This window comes from Microtus ochrogaster, unplaced genomic scaffold, assembly GCF_000317375.1.
Source record: "Microtus ochrogaster isolate Prairie Vole_2 unplaced genomic scaffold, MicOch1.0 UNK3, whole genome shotgun sequence".
NCBI lineage: Eukaryota > Metazoa > Chordata > Mammalia > Rodentia > Cricetidae > Microtus > Microtus ochrogaster.
Window position 1 is genome coordinate 6,225,372 of NW_004949101.1, and position 19,575 is coordinate 6,244,946.

At 39.3% G+C, this 19,575-nt stretch overlaps 1 protein-coding gene across 1 annotated transcript in view; it reads right to left on the reverse strand.

The window, feature by feature from the left end:
* The window catches only part of Macrod2 (MACRO domain containing 2), a 1,889,857-nt gene that overhangs the window by 97,773 nt on the left and 1,772,509 nt on the right, over positions 1 to 19,575 (reverse strand). The gene's annotated exons all lie outside the window — the stretch shown is intronic.

Consider the following 19,575-nt stretch of genomic DNA (forward strand, 5'->3'; position numbering starts at 1 on the left):
GAAGCAGAAGCAGAAGCAGAAGCAGAAGCAGAAGCAGAAGCAGAAGCAGAAGCAGAAGCAGAAGCAGAAGCAGAAGCAGAAGCAGAAGCAGAAGCAGCTCTTTGTGGGAATTGTTAATTCTATGTGAACTTCAAAGAACTGGGCATTTTTTTTTTTTGTGGCCTTGGACTTGTTCTTCACGTTGGAAGGGCTCACAAAGCCTATCCAGCTGAGCAAAGACTAGAGACTGATATACTCATGGGCTACCATTTTCTCATGTGATTTTCTTTTCTTTTTTTTTTAAAATTAAGTTTTTCTGCCTTGTGGATTACTTCAGAGTAATTCATTCTATGGAGTTGAGCACAGTTATTTTACTTTTGTCTCTGTTACTGTATATTCAAACTGAATCCAACTGTGGTGATTTGAAAGAAAATGGTCCCCAAAATGAGAGGCCCTGTTGGAGGTATGACTTTGTTGGAGTAGGTGTGGACTGTTGAAGAAGTGTGTCACAATGGGGGTGGGCTTGGGGTCTCTTTTGATCAGGCTCAGTGTGACACAGAGTTCAATTTCTGTTGCCTATGGATCCAGACATAGGACTTTTAGGTCTTTCTCCAGCACCATGTCTGCTTCCATGCTGCCGTGTCCCACCATGGTGAAAATAAACTAAACCTCTAAATCTAAATCTGCAAGCCACCCATTAAATATTTTCTTTCATAAGAGTTGCCATGGTCATGGTATCTCTTCACAGCAGTAGAAACCCTAACTAAGACACCAATTTTTGACTATTTTTATATAATCCTGGTAGAATGGTTGTAGCAAAGCTCTAAAGCTGCAGTTGACCTGCTTCATTTCCTCATGCCCCTTCCCAGGTCCTTCCTACTTCTGAGATCTCTTTAGAGCTAGAGTCAATAGGATAGAACCAGTCCTGAGCAGCTAAGCTTGATGACAGACTGTGTCTAACCCACTGTGATCCTGCTGGACTTCTTTCAAGGTTGCTCCAGAAAGTTCTTGTAGATGAACTTCCTGAGACTGACTGGGAGTGCTACCATAGCGCAGGAGTGTCAGGGGCTAAATGCCTTATTGTTGGCCCCAAAGGAACCAGGGGTAAAGACTGCATTTTCTCACTCCCGCACGAACACACTTCTGAATCTATCCCACACCTTTCGTGGTGGAACATTGCCTCAGAGTGCTTCAGTCTCACCATGCTTGTTGATACAGTCCATTGGGTCTCTTTTCCTCTCGGTTCCATTTCTTTATGCCTCATCTGTGCTTCTGATTCCCCCACTAAGTATACACTGTACATCTTAAGATTAATTTTGTGGGAACTCAAACCAAGATGGCCTAGATAATCACCAAGATTTCTCCTAAGACTCGGTGTTAAAACTAAATTCTTACTTTTTTTTCCTGACAAAACAGTTCTATTATATCATGGTGACTTTAATTAGGTCACACAGAGAACAGTGCCTTCCACTTTCTCAGGGAAAACGGAAGAGAGGTTGCCCTATGCTGTACCATATTTCACTGACAGCAAGGTTACAGATAAAGTTGAAGAATAGGTTTTTCGAAAGATATATACAGTTTGGACCATAGCCTTTAAGGACTTTTGACATGGGAGACTCCCGTGACAGGGAAGGAGCAATCTTTGATTATTAGGAGCTGATGAGCTCTCTGAATGGATGACTGATAGATAAAGCTGCAGAATCTCTTGGGAGAACTGCTTCACAAGTTCCTGTCTTCTGGATGGTGGGATAACAGACTAGCATCTTTACTCCCCAATTCTTTGATCAAGACTTAAGCTCAACATGCACCGCTCTTGCATAACTTGACTACGTGATCTTGCAAGGACATTATCTAATTTTACATTTATTATCTAAGTGTGCATATATAGATACTTTAAGTTATTCCAATGTGCTTTTCACAAATATTATTTTAAGACATTTGACATTCTTTCAGACACATCTTTTAAAATTCCACATTTATGTTCATTTCAAAATAGAGAGCGTTTGGAAACTTGTATCAGATCAAAAACTGACAGAAAGCTAAAGAATGGAGCAGGTTAGTCATGCAGAATAAAACAAATTCACTAAATTTTATTTTCAAATGAGTCTGGTTATAGAAAACAATCAGGTGATAGTGAGTGTTATAGGAAATAGGTATATAGAAGTATTCGAATGATAAGGATAGTATTTTTTTTCAGATAAACTAAGGGAAGTATATTAAACGCTGAAGGTTGGATATGTATTTCAGGGGTAGAATGCCTGACCTCAAAAGTGCAAGGCTTTGGATTTAGTTTACAGCACTAGAAAGAAAAGAGTACTATAAAATGTTATGTCACAAGGGCCTTGAGAAACTTACTAAGGGATTAAACTTTAAAATGTGCTATTTTCTACTTTCAAAATAACATTATTTGAGTTTTCTAATATACAGAGTAAATTCTCGCACAATTTTGTAGAAATTATGATCAGTTTTCCCAACCTTGTGGCTGGCTTTGCCACTCTGCTTCATCTTTCATGGACTTACTAGCTTAAATAATACATATTCAAATAATACACATTCACTCTTTACAGTGCTGGACTCTGGGGTAGGGTAGAAGGGAAACTATGGGGAGTGGGAGCTATCACTAAAGACCTCAGAAAAGTCATTTGGAAGCCTACAATTACAGAGACATCTTAAAGTTCATACATATATAGGAAGAATATTAGTGGAGTTACCCATAATAAGGTCCTGCTCCTAGAAACTATAAGCTGTCAATTAAAAAAAATCCCATGCTGAAATTGGGTTACCTCTTTAGGAAACATTACATCCTATTGCTGTTATTCTTGGTTGATTGATTGAACTTGATTGTAAGATCCAATTGCAGAAGAGACCAAATACATTAGTCATCAGTTGTAGAGAAACCAATGTGATACTGACATAGAAGCTTAATTCTTACTGGCTAGCTTTAATAGTGATGGATGAAGCCAGGAAGACTTCAGAGGAGAAAAACAATCATCAGTCTCATCAACCAGTGAATCCTATGAGCTATAATAATGACTGGCCTGGGAAGACATGTCTATTGGTACAAAAGCCATATGAATGCCTTGGCAATAACAACACTTTCTGTTTAGATTATATGCTCTTCCATAATATAGAATCCATGCCTGGCAGTATTGTAGGTCAAAGAACTTGTGACTAGAGAGGTTTTGTGTCTTAGGGCCTATTATTCTGCTAAATAGAAACTCCTAATGCCTTATAATCATAGCCATACATTAGTGCGTCTCTCATTCACATCAGGGAAGCTTCTTTTCTCAGTTGAACACAATGTACACAGAGATCAATGAGACTGCTGAGTACCTAACTCTGAATGAGACATCTATCCACACTCCCTTCTCCCAAGGTTTGAGGATCATTGTAGAAGAGAGGGCAGAAAGTCTATGAGCCAGAGGTGTTGGATGGTTATAAATAAACAATATTTTCCAGGAATGTACATATGATCTACACAGTGTAATCAAACATGCTCACAACTTACACAAAATCAATCTGAACAAAAGCCAAAAGTGGGGTTGTGGGGGAGTATTCACAAAGCCCCATTCCTAGCTGAGGCTATTGGCAGTTGATGAATGTTGGGTGTAGAGAGGCATTTCTTTCTTCAGGGATATAGAAGAATAACAATAAAAGAAAACAGAGATTATGATTTCAAGAGGGAGCAAGGGGGATATATGGGAGTGCTTCGAGAGAGCAAAGGGATGGGAAAATGATGTAATTATATTTTATGATAAAAATACCTTGGGAAGGAAAAAAAAAGGTAGGAAGAGTCACCTGCAAGAAGAGGAGTTAAGTCATTTCTTGTTAAACATGATATGGGCACTTCATTATTTTAAAAATAATCAAAGTAGTACACAGAGGTGTGTAGGCAGAGCACTGGTACTATTTTTAATTGAGAAGTATACGATACATTTCTCCAAAAGGTAATGCCATCTTAGGAACCACCAGTATCTAATGTTCTACTGCTGATGGGGAAAAAAATGAGGTCTAAGAGTCTACCACATAAAGACTGAATAATCCTCAAACATATTTGTGATCACACCTTATTTTATTATTTTTCCTGCCAAAGAATCATTGTAAACAGAAGCAATAGAACCTTTAGAGTTGGGTTTCACATGTCATTATTAAGGAAAAGTCAGGAGATGAGGGCTAACTATATTAGAGATGAAGCTGATAATTGCTGTTTTGGGGATAGAAGGGAGAGATGCTAGGTCTACCTTTCCAAAATTTCCATATTGTCTTCTCTTAGTGTCCAGGGCAATGCTTCTTCTTTGAAGAGCTTTAAGGTGGAGATCTCATTGAAAGACTCCACTTGAGTTAGCGCGAGATAATGAAAAAAATACATTGCTCAGGATTGACCCAAAGGTGAGAACAATGGGAAGACACAGCCAAGCAAAGAGTAAGAAAGAACAGCCAACCAGGACCAAATGGGACAGTGTAACTTAGCCAAGAGTCATCTCTTAGAAAGTAGAAATTTGACTTTGGTTTGTAGAGCAGCCTGTCCAAATAGTTACAGGGACGGCTTGGAAATGTATCTACTCGTCAGGTAGCTTTTCCTGAGTACACTGAACTGCTGTGTATATACAAATGGTTCCTAATGACAGAAAATGGCTGCTTTGTGCTGACTTGACCCAAATACCCTAGTCTGGTATTCACTGTGCCCCACAGTCACAGCACTTTTCTCTGCAACTGAAGATTGACGGGATGATGGATCTGTCATTTAGGTCAAGAAAGTTTGTCCATTGTACCTATTATCCATTGTACCTAAAATAGGCCTTTGGCACCCTGCTTTCACCTGTTCCTAACTCTTCTTCTTGCAGATAAAATAATTTCTACATTCAGCTTTCAGATTCTAGCTCATGGCTCACTGTTTCCACTTACATTGCAGTTAACCCAAGGCCAGAGGTTATCTTCAAGACCTCTCAGGAAATTCCAGTATGCTCCCTCCCCAGCACTTACCATGCTGTGGTTGGTCTTGCCTAGTTTATACCCTAGCTCTGTGCTCTCAGACTAACTATGCTATAGCTCCAGGGTTCATTTTCCTTGTTTTAATTTGGGATGGTAATTGTAGTTAGAAAGATAAGAATGAAAAGACTGAAAGATGGGACATTTTTAGACTGGGAACTAGTTTACAATGTGGGCGACGTAATTATTAACTGATGATCATGCTGCTATTTGGCATTTCTCACACGCTCCTTTATTTTTCCATCTAGACTGTAAAGTCCTGGAAGGGCAAGGACTGTACTTTTTAATTACATTACGTCTTACTAACAATTAAGGCCAAATAAAAATCTGTTGGCTGCTGGGCTATAACATACAAACAAATTTTAATTGGTAGCTGTTTGTAGGCTAGACTGTATCTATATCACTAGGACTCAACCGAGAGTCAACATAGATACTATCTCTCTCCTGATGAAACTTAAATGATTGTGATGGTGGGGGATAGAAATGTAGGTGTAGAGTGACTGCCTAACATACACAGGATCTTGAGTTTGATCCTCAGTAATGTGAATTGCTCCTTCCACACCCCCACACCAATAGACAGGTTAGAGAAGTGGCATATTGGTAGAAGGCTCGCTTAGCGTCCTTGAAGACCTGGATTCAAACCTAGAGCTACGTAAACTATGCCTGGTGTCACGTGCTTCTAATCCAGGAACTAGGGAGGCAAAGTCAGGAGAATCAGAAATTCAAGGTCATCCATGTTGTATAGCGGTTTTAAGCCCAGCCTGGGTTATATAAGGCTCTATTTCAAAAGCAAGCAAGCAAGCAAACAAAAACCAAACTATAACAAGATCCATGACTTACAGACTCACACTTATAGTTTGGGAAGGTTGCAAAGGACAGGACCTCAGAAAACAGAGCAGTGAGGGCTATGAGGTAAATCCGGGGCTTGGCTGGTGAGGTGGGCAAGCACTGGCACTCCACCTGGATTGCTCAATCCTTTTCTTCTAATAAATGCACCCGGCATCCTATCTCTTTTGTCTATACCTGTATGTATAACACACACGCACACACACACCCCTCATTCCTGGACAATGCACCCAGCACCAGCACCCGAGCCTCCACATGCTATGAATATACTGCTCTCTAAGCAACAGTATAAATTTCATTGCCTCTAACAACAACCAAATTTATACAAGTTCTATTTAAATATACTCCTAGTGTATCCAGGCTTGGAAAAAAACAAGGGTCAGTCTGGTCTGCATGGGTTTGCGTTGCGTACACTGTAAGGTAATCTATGCCATTTGAACTCTTAGAAAAAGTCCCATAGTCACCATCTTCTGCCTGTGCATAAAGGCATACGCATGAGTAAAATCAGGCATAGGGATATGTACAGCTGGAAATGAAAATATATAACCTGTCAATCAAAATATAAAAATTTCAAATATTCCACGCCTTTTAGAGCCCAGCCCCTCTTTCTTCTCGACTCCACAAAGCAGACCCCAGGCAGTAACCAGGGCTGTGGAGTTCTCTCTCAATCATGAGGCCTGCTGCTCTATTGCAGTGCCTCTCTTTCGGATCTGTGCTATTTGATTTACTTCTAAATAAAGTCTCCTTGCTGCCTTTGCAATCTGTAGAAGTCCTTATTTTTAACTGTTTGGATAATATGCCCACACCTGGAAACACCTGGCCTAGACACTGGCCACCAGTAACAATTGGCAGAGGTATTTTCTCCTAAAGTACCATTAGCATATTAAAGGAGCTCAAGGAATGTGTTGTAATCTTATTGACTTGTGACACCACGCCTTAGGAACTGCCATATTTTATTTGAAATAAAAAAAAGTCACCATGAGCTTTGACCTATATAAAATCAGTTGACTTAATAGGGTTCAGTTCTATATACTTTTCTGAGACTTGTTGCAAATAGCTGTTGGTTCAAAATATTAGTGTGTGAAATTCATAACAACATACGACAAATTATATTAGAGCAATGAGTGCACCACCACCTGTCTCTGAAACAGATCCAGTAGGTGCTCACCAGACTCGTATGCCTTCTCCTAACCTCTTAGGAAAAACACACTTGGAAACTTAAGAACCCCCTCTGGGCAGTTACACGGTCCATATATCTCACATGACTGACTCCTGGCTGATGGGAATGATGTAGATATAACATGTCCCACTGTCAAACCTTCCTAGAAAAACCTCCTTTCCCATTGCTGGATGGGTGTCTGCCAAGACTCAAGATGGGAGTCCATGGGTTAAAAACCAGGAGCCTCAACTAATGTGTGTCTCTTAATGAATGCCGGGAGCACGGGTTGTCCTTGAGGATTTTACTTGTATGAGAAACCATTTTTTTTTTCTGAATTGTTGGTGTTGCAGCAGCTGACAGTGACCATGGCCTACATTAAAGTGTTACTGTATGAACTAAGTAGCACGCTCTTTGGAGGGTCTTTTGACTGTCCCATTTTGGGGTTGTTGCTATTCCCCTCAAGTCCACCCATTGGGATTTGTTTTCAAAAACAAATCAAAATAAAGGTAGGCTTCAAAATAAAGGTAGAAGTGACATAGTGGCATGATGTGACAACAGGCACATTTTGAGGTTAAGGGAAAGTAATAACAATTACAATTTTTTATCACTGTCTTCATTTATTTTTCTTCCGTGAAGCTAGGAAATGTTTGTACAGCAACAATCACATCTAGTTTCCTACAGAATGGTACTGTATGCTCAGGAGGAAGCTACTTTTTTCCCCTTTCAGATATCATGTTATGTGGTCTGATAAGAAGTTAGAATCGTTGCAGTTAGAATGATACTAAAAACCCTAGGACACATGGTTTCCATATGGACCACAAGCAGATGTCTGGAATTTTGTGCTCGATGAAAAGGAGAGATTGTTGAGTTAGAAGTATTTTACAGAGAGGAGAGAAAGTCCTTAGTGTAAATGGATGAATGTATTTGTAAATTAAGGTAGTACTGTACAGAGAATAAAGTTGAAGCAAGAGTCTGATGGTTTTGGTCAGTTCTACCCTGGGGGATGCAGTGGAGAAGAATTCTGAAGGGGAGTCTATCACAGTCTGAACAGATGTTCAGAAGGAAACTTAGGGATGCAGAGTTAATCGAAGCCCATGGCCTCTTCATCTGATCCGCTGGTCTCCTACTACTGACCCTAGTAAACATTGGTGTAAGTTAGTAATGCTGTATATTCAGCTTCTCTCAACAAGTATATACAAACATTCTGTTTGGCAGGAAATTCCAGACAGTAGAAGGTAGAAGAGAGGAAATTCAGAGAATACCAGGGCCTAGAGCTTGGAGTTGTCTTTTAGACCTTAAGTAACTACTCTGAAGTCGAGGTGGACTGAAGTATTTGTCTATGCATATGGAATGCAAACACTCAGGGGGAAGGGTAACTGATTCTGTCTCACAGCTTGTCAAGGAGGGATGTGGTTGCCAAGGGCAACATCCATGGGTGTGTAAAAACTGAAGTGCTACAATGAGCTTCATGCTTTGAGGCTTTTGTTTGCTTGCTTGCTTGCTTGCTTGCATTGCTTGCTTGTTTGCCTGCTTTGCTTGCTTGTTTGCCTTGAGAATGATAAACCTTGGGTCAAGACAGAAGAAATGTCCTTCCCTGTACTGCACTGGGTAACAAAACAAGGTCTGTTTTTATAGGAGTATCACTATCCCTTCCTTCCCTTTTCATGAGTGAAATAACCAGTTTGCTTTTCCACTTCAATTTAGCATTCTGCAAAAATATCAGGACTCATGGCCAAATAAAACAGGACGATAAATTTACTATTAAACGCCATCAATGCATATTAAGAAATTTTGTCTTTGTAATTGGTTTTAAAGTATCCCACTAAAAGTTGATTTCAAAAAATAGAGTGGAAGAGTGGTACTCACAGACTCAGAGAACTAGAGAGAGAAAGGAAAGAAAAAGTCAAGAGATACCAAAGGCAAACAGAAGGAATTATTTCTTGGATTAGAGTAAGGTAACATTTGGTTATAGTGATCTATGATATATTCAAAATAATTAAAAGAACATTAAAGAAGTCAACGAATAAAGATGATTAATGGTAGAGGAATAAGAGGATGGAAGTATTTACTACAGGATTTATTTATTAGTATTATGTATGTGGATCTAATTATCATACGGCACTACATAAATACGTGCAAACCAATGTTACGATAAACCAGAGAGACCTGGACTGGGGAGGTGGCACAGTTGCTAGAGTGCCTGCCATGTAAGCACAAGGGCTTTAGTTTGGATTCCAAGAACACATTGAAGAAGCCTGTAATGGTGCTGTTACAGTGGAGGGGAGAAAGGTACATCCCTGAAGGTGCTTGGCCAGCCAAACTAGGCAACCGATGAGTCTCCAATTCAATAGGAAATCCTGCCTCAAAAAAATAAAGGTGGAAAGTACTAGAAAGAGAAAACTGACATTAACCTTATGTCTCTACAAATCAACACAATCAAGTGTACACACTATACCCATGCACAATACCAAAGAAATTCACACATATGCACACATACACATGAGAGAAAAGGAGACAAAGCAACATGTTTTTTTTTCTAGTGCATATCTATTATTGAAAACTAGAAACAGAAAGTCTCTTCCTGAAATTTCTGTGAAGTGTTCCCAAGCATCACTGTACCAGGATAAATTCAAGACCCCACCTTCAAGTGTCATTTTACTTTTCCTTCTTTTATATCATAAGCTATGTTCTTTGATTTTTATGGATTGTTTACCAAACTAAGTTTCATGATGCTCAAAAATCATGTTGTACCATAAAAGTAATAAAGAATGAATAAAATATTTAATGATTTGAATTTTATTAATTAGCATACCAAACACTACATACTCAATTTTCTCTGAGCTTCTCAATGCATGTTATATGCAGAGAAGTGCAGAGTCATTGAAACTGCTTAACTTTGAGGTTTCCAATGATTCTAATTGACTCCTGAACTTTCTTACCAGGGAACATCTATCAACAGCTTTAAAGGTGCTGCAAATTTTCAGGCATGAGGCTGCCTAAGCAAGAGCACTGTCATGTGGCCTCTGAATTTGACAAATATATGAGCACATAAAGAATATCTAATATATATATTGCCTGATGTCTTTGTCCAGTCAAAACATGATCATGTGACTTGTGTGTCTCCAAATGAAACAATGTCAGGATCTCAGAGCTTTAGCAGAGTTCTAACATATGTAGTGACAAAAAAAATACATACCTTCAAAATTAACACTAGCAGCTCCTCAAACATCCTTTAACAGCCTTGATTTTTAATTCAAACGTTAAAATTGTTGAATTCAATATGTACAATGTTTGAGCACCTCTGAACTCCTCTGGGGCTATTTCACAGAAAAACAGCCTGATATCAATTAACAGATGTTTAGCATTTATCCAAGTTCGCTAAGAACACAGTCTTTCCTAGGACTGTTCTACAGAGTTCTTCCAAACTTAATTTTCACACTAATTAACAAGAAAATGATAAGTCAGATTAGATTAAGGATAGCAAAAAGTATACTTTAAGGAGTGAAGTGTTTTTACTATGAGAGATGTGGTTTTAATTTGTAGACACAGATGTCATTCTATACTTTATTTTGTGGATAGACAAGTCTTAGATTCCTTGGTCCTAGTTTGGTCCTTTGTGCTGGCACTAATACTAACAGCACCACATCCTTTCAATGGTGATGACAGTCATTCCTCTGCATCTGCAGGAGCTCCCACGTGGGCATCACAACCTGTGAATATTCAAGTTCCTTCCAGAAAATAGTGCAGCATTTGCATACAGCATAAGCACATCTTGCCATACACTTCAAATCATATCTACATGTAGAGTTGTCATACTGTATTTGCTTAGGGAACGTGCCATGGGGATAATCTGCAGATGCTTGGTACAGATGCAATTTTCCCAAATATTTTTGATTAGTTGGTTAAGTGTGTGAATGCTATATAAATATTTTCATGTATATTTGGCACAAAAGAAAACTCAGGATCAAGTCAAGAGAGTCACCAAGCAAGCTTCACAGCTGCTGAGATCGCAATCCCATGTGGTCCATAAAGCCTGCAAGTTTCGTCTAAAGAATTTATAAACTAGGGCACAAAATTAGAAAATAATCATAAAGTTTCTTATATAAATTGAGACTTATTTGAACTTAAATTTAAATTTAAACCATTGTGTTAGATAAAGGCATTCCAGATCTATCGAAAACCTTCATCTCCTATTCTAGGGTTGATTTTTTCTCAAATATTTGCCTTTAGAGTATTATCCAATATAGTACTTAGCTGAGTTGACTACTATATTACAACAGCTATAATTAGTGGAGAAAATAATAAATGATAATAAATGTAATGCTATTATTTTGGTTCCCCATTGCCACTTAACAACCTTTGACTAGTATTAAATAAACATGATGTGCGATGCCCTTCTGTATGCTGTGAATGTGTTTTATTACTGTTAGTTAATAAAGAAGTTGCTTTGGCCTATGACAGGGCGGAATATAGCTAGGCGGGAAATTCAAACAAAGATACAGGAAAAAAAAAAGAAGTCTGAGAGATGTCAGCAGCTGCTTGAGGAGCAAGATGTGAGGTAATAAGCCACAAGTCTCATGGTAAAATATAGAATAATAGAAATGGGTTAATTTAAGTTGTGAGAGCTAGTTAATAATAAGTCTGAGCTAATATGCCAAACAGTTTGTAATTAATATAAGCCTCTCAGTGTTTATTTGGGAACTGGCAGACTGGAAAGAAATTTCCAGTTACATAAACATACTTTTAGTCTAATGGTATATAAATTATTACATATTTTCTCATAGCTAATCCATTTTAAATGTATGTAATCAAAGCTTTTAAAAAGCTTACTAGAAAAGCTTCACTATGAAGCATATCCAAATGACTAGTCTGGTCCATAGCAAGTACTGTATCTTTCACTCTTGGAAGGAGGTTTAGAGCCTTTGTTTCAAAATAAACTCTAGAACTTCCTAGAACATACTTTAAGTACAGAATTGATTTTTAATTCAAACATTAATGTTTGAGTTCAATACAGAATCATGTAGGAGTATCTTCGAGTTACTCTAAAGAATGTTTCAAGGAAAAGAGATTGGCCCGAATGAACAGATATTCTCTGTTTAGCTAGGAACACCATCTCTCCTAGGGACTGAACGAACAGTTGTTCTGTATTTAGCTAGGAACACCACCTCTGCCAGGGACTGTGGTGCAAAGAAGTAGAGATTGCCTAGTGTACAAGTGCTAGGACGTAGGTTTGAGTCTCGGCATCATAGAAACCAAGATAGCAAAGAGAGAAAAAGACTTATTTTGTTTGAGGTCACATGATTCTATGCTATACACATGCATTGAAGTGCTCTAACCCCATAACTACTTATAATTATTACATGTCAACTAAGATAAAAATGTTTAAACTTGTTTACTTTATTCTTCTTGAGGCTATAAAAACATCTGAGTCTGAAAACGAACAGAGATGTGTCTGGCTTCGATTTACCGTTCACATTTCTGTACCATGGTATATTTTTAAGAGAAAGTTTAATTCTGGAATCATACAGTCCTGAAAGACAACTTCTCTTATTAAACACCATGATAATAGTAACGGAATCTGAGGAGGGCACCCTGGTACAACTGTGCATTGCCCATCCTCTGTGGCAGATTCCATCTCTGCTTTTTCAGCTAATTCTTTTGAGGGGAAAAAATCAGATAATTTTCCATGTATTCGTAAAATTATACATAGTATTTCTTGTGGTGCATGGTTCTGAATTAAATTCTCCAAAAAACTCTTAGAGTTTCATTAACAGAGATGCACACTTACTTTCTTTCCCTTGGTTAAATTAAATTAGCATTGAGAACTGACTTTGTAGAGAGCATGCAAACAATGAGAACTGGAACCTGCTCTTCAGCTATTTACACCCAGATAGGCTCGATGTGCCACGCACATAGCTAATGTTGACACAGTAGAGTGCATTTTGAAGTGCAGTAAGCAAATACACAGGAAGCAGGGTAGCTTATCATTGAGTAATGAGGAAGGAAGAAATGGAGAAAGGTAAACATGTGCACATGTCCCCTAACCGTTGCCAGCATTGCTGACAATTCTTAATATAATAATCATAAATGGAAGAAGGAAGGGATGGAAAAGGGAAGGGGTGGAGCAAGGACTGACATAACGACTAGATATGGGCTCCACAAAGTGGTCAGGATTTCAAGACAGAGTTTTGAACAAGTCAGGCGTGGACTTCTGCGGGATGCATTTGGGAAGTAACAATAAATTATAGGCACACCCACATAGGAAGCCTGAATGTGATGGGAAAGGGCTGGGCTTTCTGCCTAGTGTGGGGCATATCTGAGTGCCACTTGGCATCATAACCTTGGCACTATGTTAGTGTCAAGGTCAAGACGATGAACACGTTAGCTAGCTATCTGCAAACTGCTTTCTCCCGGTGGCCTCATTCCAGTGCCCTGCTCACTTTGCTCTTGGAATAAATAGCATTCCTGGGCTGCCCTCCCGGCCCCCTCCTGTTCCCTCACGTCTCCTGTCCCATCAGGAAGGAAGGGACAGAATAGCAGATGTGATTTGGGTTCTGACTGGCTTGGTTTTCAAATTATGGCTCTACATTTTGTGTAACTGAACTGGTTTTTTGAATGTCCTGGGTCTTTGTTACCTGTGAAGCCGAGCTAATAATACTGATGTTTAAAAATATCAATGACATGCTGCCTTACACCCATTCAGCTGGAAAAGTTTAGAAAGAACAAAACAGCAATCGCTGATGGAAATATGGTTTGTTACAGCCTTTGGAGGCAAGCTTTTGGCAATGTCTGTTAAAACACATACTCTGGAAAGCACGGCTCACATTGTTGGAATCTTTCCCATACAAATAAGAGCACCCGCATATGAGAATCTACGGGCAAGAGCAGCCATTGTGGCATTGTTTGCGTGGCAATAAAAAGGAGAGAAAGCGCTTGCTCATCATAAGAGAATCGCTGAATAAATTATGATACATCTGAACTCTGAGCCATGATGTGAGCTTTAAAATGGATGAAATAGATCTACAGAGAGTGACTTAGAGGCGTTTTCATGAAGGTTTGCTGCTCATAGCAAAGGGAGATTCAGAAATGTGTGTAGAATACGATATGGTGTTCATAAATGAGCAAACATTTATTTAATGGTGGTTAAAACGTTTTAGTTTCCAGATGGGTAGCAGGCATACCTTGAAATGTCTTAAATTATTGACTCACTTTAATGCTCGGTGTTATAATATTACATAACATAGGTTCTGTTATCATTTTTATTTTATTTAATGTATGATGGTGTTGAGATATGGAGTTCTCTTACAGAAATGATTGTAATATTCACAAGGATTAAAGAATGTTTCTGGCCTGTACAAAATTTAAAACAAAACTGGGAAACAATTGCGATGGAGATGAGGTGAGTATAGAAGGCTCCTTTATTAGGAAATAAAATAAAATGGAGTTCAAGGATCAAAGGATACGGGTAGAGTTTAAAATTTATCTTTATGCTTCAAAGGTAATTTCAAACAGATATGCATTGTAGAATATTCTAAGAAATAGAACTATATATATATATGTTGCTGCTGAGAAAAATATCTCAAGATTATAGAGCAGCATTTTACAAATACTAATTTCTGAGAATTCAAATTGTAGGTGATATTTTTCTCTTCTTCTTTTGCTTATTTATATAATAGTCACGCCTTACTCTTAAAAATTAGAAAATATGTACGAGCAATAAAGCAAAAATGTTAGCTGTTTCTCTAGTAAATCAACAAAAAATCAGGAATTTATGCTGAAGAACTTATCTCACACACACACACACACATGCGCGCGTGCGTGCGTACGCACTAACCATCTAAAATGCATGAGCCACATCTTCTGTTATTTACAATAGAGAAAACTATAAATAACTGAATAATTCAACATTAGGGCTCTGCCAGTATAAATGGTGGGACACCAGATGATGGAATGTCATACCTCCAATAAAAGTCATGCCTCTGAGGCATATTTAAAGACATGAGAGAATATTCATGGTCTGCTGTTAAATGAAGCAACAGAATAGACTTTTAAAAAATGTTCTGCAATTTAGTCCTTAAAGGGGAAGTCATTATATGATTTTACTTTCTATAATTTTCTATATGAAAATGTTTTCAAATGAATGCATGTTATCCGTGTAAACAAAAACAAGTGGCTGCAAGCTCATTTAAGCATCATCTGTGGGGCCCACATCAACACAGAGCCTCCCCCCTCCCATACCTTCTGCTTTCCTTGTCTGAGTCTCCAGTTACCCTGTTGCAGTGGTTCTCAACCTTCCTAAAGCTGTGACCTTTTAACACAGTTCCTCATGTTATGGTGAACTCTGACTCCCCCAATGCCAACATAAAAGTACTTTTGTTGCTACTCTATAACTGTAATTTTTCTACTGTTATAAATCATAATGCAAATATCTGCGTTTTCTAATGGTCTTTGGCTACCTCTGTGAAGGGGTTTTTTGACCTCAAAAGGGGCTTGACCTATAGGTTGATAACCAAGCCCTGTTGATCAATGGGTGGCACACTGTAGGCAGATATAAAACAGTGAATGGTGGACACATGCTGTTCACCCCAGTTCCTTTCCCTCCACTGACGGACCAGAGGCAGCCATCCAGCAATGCTTAGTAAGACTGACAAGCCAAAAGTGGGTAGCTGAGATGGACCGAAATGAATCCAGACCCTCTATCCATGCAGATGTGGAACAGGGTACAGTTTTGTTCCAGCTAGGGTGGGTATCAGGATAAAGTTCTCAGGAGAGAATGGTGGACAATAAGGACAGGAAGAGGACTAAGAAAAGATAGATTAAGGTGGAGAGTAATTTATTGCGTGGCACAATGTTTTGTTTCTCTTCAATTGTTTCCCTGGCAGGCTGACAATGATAATAGCACCACTGATGATCATCATGTCTTAACCATAGCTTCCTCATCCATGACCACATCTTCCCTTTTTGGCTCTGTTACCATGGCTGATCTCGATCCAGATTTCCTTTTTTCTCCAGTCATTTTGACCTCCATGAAGTCTCAAGCTAGATTAAAGGGTTCAGAAATCCCTTCTCGGGTGACATTCTACCTTCAAAATGCCAAAAAGCATTGGTGTGACTTTCGTGGAGTTCCGAAGGGACACAGCTCGGGTGTGCACCTGGGTATTAATTGATTTTGATTTCAATATTAATGAGCCTATGATTTGGTCTAGTTGACCTTCAAATTCAAATTAGGTACTGATTAAATAATAAGGCAGGTGAATCCGGATGTGTTTGTACATCATTCCCTCCGCCCGCTCCCGAGTAAGGTGTCTTGGAGTGGATGAGGATGACATGACAAACATGGGGACAGTTAGGAGAGAGACTGCTCCCCGACCTAAGGAGACAAACACCTGTACATTTAATATTATCATCACTTCTGAAGTTTCTGAGCACAGTGCCAGCTATTTGTGCATTTGAAAGTGTTTTATGCACTTTCATCTGATGGTCTACATGTTTGTTAACTCAAACAGAAATCGTTTTTCAGAATTTAAAGTGCAAAACCCTTTCAAAAAAGCACCCTAGAGTAAAGGGAGAATTCCTCAATAGATACGTTCATGTCCTATCTTACAGTAATCATCTCAAATGCCCATCCAATGCCACAGATGTTTTCCCAGGGCAGCTTCCCCCTGAAGTGAATTTCATATCAGGCCTGGCTCTGGCATCTACACCAAGTAGATGAGCTACTCGTTAGTGTTCCTCCTCCTCAAACCTCATCCTCTCCGCTCACCCCTCCCGCCCACTTGGCGGCTGCAATGACTCACTGTGAACAGGTGTCGTCAGTGTCTGGACTGCAGTCTGCCGTGATCTGCAAGCAGATAGCTACATCACCTGCCCAGTCAGCGGCGGTGTGGGGTAAGCTGGTGAGAGCACCCAGACTTGCTTTCTAGTGGGAAGTTTGTCGGCAGGGCTTAAAGAGAATCACCCTTGCAGACGACAGTTAAGTTCTAACACTTCTAGAGAGATCTCTTTCAACTTTCACGTAACTGCTTGGTTAAAAAAATAATACCTTCTGTTCCAGGAATAAAGACAGACACCTTTTTTTTTTTTTCACTTGCTTGTTTTCAACTCCTCCTCGAGAAGATGCTAACTTCCAGTGGAGACTAAAATCTTCACAAATGTAAACCTATCCAACTGACAAGCAAAACTGTAAACACTGAATATGGCACAAGCACCATGGGCATCATACTGAGATGCCCACGATATCGAGAACCTGGCCATGTGAGGTCATGGGTGATTCCAAGGCCCCAACCAGATGCTCCTTCGGGAATGAAGTTTTCAAAAAAATCAAGAGAACAAGGGGTCTTTTACGACCTTTGATCAGCGAAAAATGTTCTGCCACTTACCCTGGAGAGTGTCATGGGCATTTCTCTAAGCGATCTTATGACTGTGAGGTTCTGAAATAGCCCTGGTGTCACCAAGGACAGATATTTCTGCATGAAAGCTAATAACAGAAAAGATTTGAAATGAATCCTGAACACTTATGACTTCCTTTTAACCTCAACTTGACCTCAATCTTGGATGATTTCAATGGAAAATTCTTTTTCTTAATTCTAAGCTGTGCATCCGTCAATCTTGATGACAGCTTGGCAAGCCCCAGAGTCTGAGCTCTGAACAGATAACCCGTGTAAAAGCTGTGCCCTTATAGGAATGCTATTTCAGAAGATGAACGCGAAATCCTCGCCCTATATGCTCTACTGTTAGATGAAACCACACTACATACTAAAGTAGATCACAGAACCCACATTTTCCAAATAAGAAAAAGTTAATGGAAATTAACAATGTATTTCCCACAAAGGAACTACATTTGTGATACACGACAATTCTTTGATGGAGTTAACACCATTAAAAGTCTTATTTTAGGGGAAAAATCCTAAAAGTATTCTGAAAAATAATTGATCCCTGCATGAGCAATTAATGGTGTGAGATCCTAAAAGCATCAAGAAATATCACAAGCAGTGTGTTTTATGAAGGTGTGATGTCTCCCAGCTAAACAACTCAACAGCAAGAAATCTCAGCTGAAGCACTCAAATTAGATTGTTCCTCTTCCTCCGCTTCTTAGACTCTGTCATTCAATTTCATGATGCTTTTACATTTTTATGATAAACTAAATGATTGAGATGTCCTTTTTTTGCTTAAAATAAGTACCATTTTCTATCGTTTCTCTTACCCGATCAGTCTATTTCTCTGTAAAATGACTGAGTTTCTCAAGAAATCTCTGAGGAATTCTGACACAGATTACATTTTTAGGTATGTCAAATATTTTTGAAATAAGAGATACCTGAACATACACCTACATACTTTGAAAGGAAGTGCCATTTGAAAAGTGGCAATAAAAAGAAAAAGGATCATTCAAGATGACGGCAGTGTGGTGGACACTCTGTTGGCTCATTCTGAGCTCCTTTGGGAAGAAGCAATGATTCTTCCAGGCACCAGTGGATACCATCCATCCCTGGTTTCCACAAATACTTCAATAGAAAGAAACTCACAGCCACACACATCCCAGGAGAGCCAATACCAGAATCTATTGCAGGTACATCTTTGGAGCTTCCCAAAACGTCAGCTGGGATTGATCCCTCCTGACAGTGCACGGGGACCACTCTCAGCCAGTTCTGTCCCCTTCCTTTTTCTATTAAGGGAGTTGTTATCTCTCTGATAAACAAGCCACTTCCTAATACTCTAATTCAGTCTGTGTTTCTGGAAAGTCTGATCTATTTGGCTAGAAAAACTACCTGTGTTGTAGTTTGTGAGGTGGGCATTATCTTCTGAGCGCTGCGTGTGTGCGCGTGATAGGTGTGTACATAGGTGTATGTATGAGAGCAAAGGAGTTCACCAAGCATCCTCCTCTACCGTGCTTAGCGTTATTCTCTTGAGACAGGGTCTCTCCCTTAATTTGGAGCTCATCTGGTAGTCAGTGAGCCTCACTCTGTGATCTGCTGTTCTCAGTGCTGGGATTACAGATGTGCCTCTACATAGTGACTGGGGCTTAGTGGGTTTGGTTTTGTTTTATCACTTCATTTTCTTTTCTTTTCTTTTTTCCTTTCTTTTCCCTTCCTTCCTTCCTTCCTTCCTTTCTTTCTTTCTTTCTTTCTTTCTTTCTTTCTTTCTTTCTTTCTTTCTTTCTTTCGTTTTTTAGTTTTTGAGACCGAGTTTCATCTAGCCCAGACTAGCCTCAGATTTGCAGTGTAGCTGATGCTGGCTTTGAACTCTTACTTGCCTCTGACTCCTATGTGTAATGATTACAGGCATGTGCCACCACCACCAGTTCAGGTGCTTGGAATCTGAACTCAGCTCATGCTGGCACAGAAAGTGCTTCTACCCGCTGTTTCATGCACCGAGCCCCAAGGTAGACATTATTCTTGTCCTCACTTTGGAAGGAAAAACTGAAGTCTCAAGAAGTTCACTGTGGATTTGCTTGTCAAGCACTTGTTCGTGACTTGAACTGTTTGTCACAAGTTAGCTAAGCAACTGGCAGCAGAGCTGGGATCAAGCCTCCAGTGTCCAATTCAATTATTGGTACTCTGATCAACTGACATCAACTACATGTGATTAAAACAAAAACTGACCAG